Here is a 6,167-nt window from a genome sequence, read left to right as displayed (position 1 = left end):
AAGAATCTTCTAATTTCCCAAAGCAATCAATGTATTCGTACGGAAAGACACCCTTTCACGTCAATAAATCAAATTTTTCTGTGGACAACATTTGAAGATTAGATTATAAAATTGTTTGCTTATCTTTACTGAGAAAAGACGCTAATTTACAAAGACTAGTATTTAAAAATTTATACGAATCGATAAATCGTAATCTTATATAATTTCGACAACATAATTCTTCTTCTGTTACATCTTTTAAATGTTTTGTAACAGAAATATACTTTTCTTTGGTTATAGGTAGTAAATCAATGTAACCTTCAAATGCGTTAGCTAATTCCATGATAATAAAATGTGAATCATATCCAGATAAATTGTGAAAGGCTATCGGGACGTGGAATGAGTTTTTATAATTTATATTACAGTCAACATGTGTAGGACCTCTATAGCGCCCTGTTAAATGACAATGATATCGCACACGTGTTTCGTTGATATCGAATGGTTTCTCACAAATATGGTAATGTATAACATTGTGAAATTCATCCCACTGCTCTTTCGTTAGGTGCACCATAGAGATATTATTAGATAATATAGATTTAACAGTCTGTGCTAAATTCTTTAATTCCTGGATAAACCATGAAACGCAGTCTATATCGCGACGATATTGATATGATGATAATGATGTATCATAAGAACAATGCATACAATATCCAATACTGAATACCCTAGGATGTTGATATGCATGCGATATACATTCATCTGCGACACTATCCTTAATTTTTTCTAAAACACACTCGAGGTCTTCATAAACCACAAACGGAACCCGATCCTTTCTGCAATAATTGTTAACTTTGAGCCATTTATCGTCCTCGCTGGCTGGCAGAACAGTGCATTTATTCATATTCTGACAATCATTCTGATGAGTATCTAACCTCTCACAGGAATTGAAGAAGTGTAAGCTTCTGTAAAAGTATTCATATATAATCGTTTATTCTTCATAAAATTAAAATCTTAATGTTTTTACACGTTTTATACATACCGATCACAGATGAACTTCTTTTCTTTATGTTTGCTTAATTGTGTGCCAACAAGTCGAGACAAATTTTTTATCCATGCAAAGTGTCCTATGCCATCATTCTCTATGTACAACAAATTCACATGTCCATCCCTGTTCTGATCAGTGAGACGCAATGGAACGATGACTTACTTCAGATCCTTCTTTGTTTTCTTGATGTTTTCTTCGATGCTGAATAGATTAACGGAGATATTGTTCATCGTTTCAAACTTTTTAATATCATTCATGGATATTGGATATCCGATATTCTCAAAATTAAGCACTGTTCTATAATATGGATAGGAACTTTGTTGAGATGTATGCTGTTTAGCTGAATATAAAGCGGCTGCCACAGCCCATGCGAAACATGCGTGGTCATAGGATTTTACAGAAATTACTGCTTTTTTAAGTAGTATTTCTCGCGGTAGCTTGAAATGACATTCAACATGCTTCGGATTATACTCGTTTAAATTGATTATTAAATTCAGTATTTGCGACAATGTCCACCCACTATCACATTCCTGAAATTCTTCCAACAATGTTATTGTACATTCACCAATACATCGTTCATACCACTCTTCAAGATCCGATCCGCGAAATAACTAACAGTCTTTGGTATTTAAGCTTTTCGTTTCACATATATCACCTGCTATAAATTCCCCATTAAATATCGTATTCACTTTAAGTGCAGTGTGCTTCACCAATGCATGTCTGACATGTAAAAGCACTATACTTCTCGCACCGTGAAGGAAATTACGTGGATCGATATAATCTGAGTTTATCACAACACCTGCCAATACATGATTTTCGAATGCAGTTTCTAATTCACGCCACAAGAGACCATTGTTTGAATGTCCTGCACCTTCGTGCACGAAACGAGTACGCGTCACTAGTTTAAGACTTTCAAATTGTGCAATTCGAGCAACCAGAGATTGTTGAGTACCAATTGATAATCGAGGGCGTTTCTTTACTCGACAATATTGTTCCAATGACTCAAGATATTCGTTGCAACCTTCTTCCCATGCAATGTATTCATCTAGACAATTCAAACGAACGGCTTGTTCCCGCAATTCGTGTTCAGTAAGAACAAATTCATCCATGTCCATGACTTGTTAACTCTTGGATGTAACAGCACATTTCATACAAATCTTTTATTTTACTTTTATATATTCTGATCACAGTTTAAACTGGTGTCATATGTCGCAATCACGTTGCATCTGTTTGCTCGTATAAAATTTTTGATAATTTTAGATTATGCTGACATTATGCTGACGAGAAGTCACACGCAATTCGAGAAACTAAATAAATCATATAATATGTTACAAATGCATTTTAATAATTAGTCAAGCAAAAAAAAATGTATTCTTTTTGGAAATTATTTTAACACTTATTGTATCAGTATAAATACAATGCTTACATCTTTTTTTCATGTATTATGCAATGGTTATAAATACAATGCAGATTTATGACTAGTCAGCTGTTATTGAATCAAGCATTCATTTATACAATTTATAAGAACATAAATACTAAACATAAATATTTCATATTACATTGTGAGATTGCAAGTGATATATAGATGTATTGCTAATCAATTACGACGAAATATTAGACATCTATTATACAATTTGGCAAAATGTATAATTCTAATTGATGTAGAACATGTTGACGAATAGTTGTGATGGTAAAGTAAGGGGAGGGGAAACTGAATTCAATGGATGTGGCGGGGGGGGGGGGGGGGGGGGGGATCGTTCGCGCTCGATATGTGATACGAAAGAGAGTAGGAAGTCTCCCCCTCCCAATTGATCATAACAACAAATATAAGTGGAAGGAGTAAAGCATATTTGCAATGGTCGGAAGCCAACTGAAAACATTTCTTACGGGAACTTGCCTGAGTTATTCATTAAATGCTGTGCTAAAATATAAAGTTCAATCTATAAACTTCGGGTCATACGTGTGAGTTAATTGTGTTTGAAATATTTCGTACAGAAAAATTGTATTAATTACTATCAATTGTATACCAGAATACAGTTTTTAAAAATAGAATTATATCAAAATGTGTTCTCAATATTATGAAGAAAATAATGAATCTGTGACTCATACTCCAATCAACGAATCAACCGAAGATAATGAAACTAAGAAAATTAAATATGTGAAGTATTGTGGGGTTCGATAAGATTATGTTATGTTTAAAAACATTTAGACTTAAGTAGTTTATGACTGGGCCATTTGGGACGTTGGTGTTTTGCAGGCGAGTGGCGATGGTCAGCAGAACCGTGTCCCAAACCCTTGGAGATAGCTTTAGATTTATTGTTTAGGTTTGGGTCGTGAGTGAGACAGAGCATGAAAGAAATGAGTGGTGTCGACGGTGCGGGATGAAGGAAAATTCGGCAGAGTGGATTGGAAAGGCATAGGGCACAGATCAGAAGTTAAGGCGTAGAATATTGTGTGGATTATTAAAATATTTAGCCTAAGTCATTTAGTAATATTATATTTCCAGTGATTATACAAATATATATATACTTACATTATCATATACACGAGCTTGATTTAGCAAAAATCTTCCAATCCCACAATCTTTTTGGGGGCTCGTCCGGGATTGAGTGAGCAGTGAAATCGAGTCGTGTAAAGTTTAAGAGTGGACTGTGAAGACTATAAGAATTGAACGATCGCGTGGACTATTTAAAAGCTTTGTGACGTAAAGGCTCAAGAAGTGTAAACCCGTGAAAATTGTGAAGACTGTGATATTGAGTGTCTTTAGTGTGTAACGCGATGAATACCGCTAAGAATCCGAATGAATTCACGGTGACACAATTAAAAGACATTTTAAAAGCGAGAGGTTTGAACACGATTGGTTTAAAGCAGGAATTGATTAGCAGACTTATTTTAGACGATCCGACGGGTTCGTGGATGGATGAACAAACGAGCGGTACAGTTGTAGTGGGCGCGGACGATGATTCGGGGTTGAACGAAACGCCTAGAGGGAATCCATCGGAGACATCAAGTCCATCAGCTGACGTAGCGAGTAATATCAGGGACATGGATATTCTCAGGAAGGAAAAAGAACTTGAGGAACGTGAGATACAATTATTGAAACGCGAAGTCGAGATGATGCGCAAAATGCAGGGACTGAGCGTCAGGGAATCATCTATATCACAAAACTCAGCAATGTATTCAGATCATCATGCACCGGTCATAGTGAACGAATCAATGAAAGCGATGCTGAATTATTTTGACGGAAACGGTGAAACTTTCGATGCATGGGAAAGGCAATTGGCACTCCTACGAGCAACATATAAGTTAGACGACAACGCAGCAAAATTATTAGCGGTATCACGATTGAAGAATCAGGCTCTCGAATGGTTTCATTCGAAGCCAGAACACGTCGAAATGTGTATTGACGACCTGGTGAAGGGGTTGAAGGACATTTTCGGTGATAGGCAAAACCGAATAGCGGCGCGCAGGGAATTTGAGAGTCGAATTTGGAAAAAGGAGGAGACATTTGCCGAGTATTTTCACCGAAAAATGATTTTGGCAAACCGTATTCGTATTGACGAGGAAGAGTTTATAGAATATTCAATTGACGGGATACCGGACCATTCGCTGAGAAATCATGCGAAAATGCAGAAGTTCAAATCGCAGGCATCACTTTTAGAGGCGTTCAAGGGAGTGATTTTGCCGTCTACTACATATAAGGGCACAAGATATAGCGTGGATGTACAAGACCAGAATTGGCGAAGAGGTGCTGGGGTGCAACGGTCCGACAATGTAGTACAGCGCGGAGGTGCGGCGATGTGGCGAGCAGCATCTGGACCCCGCCGATGGGACCAGGTCCAGCGACTGGATAACCTGCCCCGACGGCGAGATGATGGGATTTAACAGTGCGACGACGGGATTCAACGGCGAGTCAACGAGGTACAGCGAGGGGACGACGGGATACAGCGGCGCAATGAAGAACATCAGTGACAAGAGGCACGGGTTGCAACACCAGGAAGATGCTACAGTTGCGGCGGTCGCGATCATTTTTTCTATAATTGTCCGATGAGGAGCAGAGGGTCCAAATGTTTTGAATGCGGAGAATTTGGACATATTGCGGTAAATTGTCCGACAAAGAAAACACCAACTACTGGAATAAACTTTGCCGTTCAACAGACATCACGTGATAAGTATTATAAAAAAGTATATATTTGCAAGCGTGAGGTAAGCGCCTTGATCGACACTGGCAGCGATTTACGTTTAATACGATGCGATCAATACCATAAGCTTAGACCGAAGGTACCTGCGTTGAGAGATAGCAGTGTTTATTTTCGCGGTATAGGCTCAGATATGAATAAAGCGGTTGGCGAATTTAAAACAGAAGTGCGAATAGACGAGAGTACGTATCCGATAATAATTTGTGTGATACCGGATCGGTTGATGACTCACGGACTCTTGATGGGGACAGATTTTGTAGACACGGTAGAACTGACTGTTAGACAAGGGCAGGTCATGATTCGCAAAGCAGAAAAGAGTAATATCCCATGCATTTCTGAGATTAGTTTAGAGTGCGAGGTTAATGGGATGGATATTTCATACGTAGCAGACACTGAACGTAGGCGAAGTTTAACCGAAATGATTAATAATTATAAACCTGTTGCAACACGCGAGACAGAGATAGAAATGACAATAATATTTAAGGATGATAAACCGGTATTAAAACTATATAAAATTGGCGCAGAAACTGAATTGCATACTGATGCATCTAAGTTCGGATATGGGGCAATTTTAATGCAAAAAGACGATTGTGATGGTAAATTATACCCAATATATTTTGCAGGCGGTAAAACAACGCCAGCGGAAGAGCGTTATGCGAGTTACGAATTAGAAGTTCTGGCGATTATAAAATCCCTGAAGAAATTTCGCGTCTATTTGTTGGGGATACCTTTCAAAATAATTACAGATTGCCGAGCGTTCGCTTTAACAATGCGGAAAAAGGACTTGTCAGTACGTGTCGCGCGGTGGGCATTGTTAGTGGAGGAATTCCAGTACACTATTGAACACCGTCCGGGTAAAAACCTTATGCACGTGGACGCCTTGAGTCGGAACCCTCTTCCATCGTGCTTGCTAGTAGGTGAGAGCGAAAGTAGCATGAGCGGTA

Source organism: Calliopsis andreniformis, unplaced genomic scaffold (assembly GCF_051401765.1).
Source record: "Calliopsis andreniformis isolate RMS-2024a unplaced genomic scaffold, iyCalAndr_principal scaffold0135, whole genome shotgun sequence".
Classification (NCBI taxonomy): Eukaryota; Metazoa; Arthropoda; class Insecta; order Hymenoptera; family Andrenidae; genus Calliopsis; species Calliopsis andreniformis.
The sequence above is the reverse complement of the archived record's forward strand: the minus strand, read 5'-3'. Positions refer to the sequence as shown.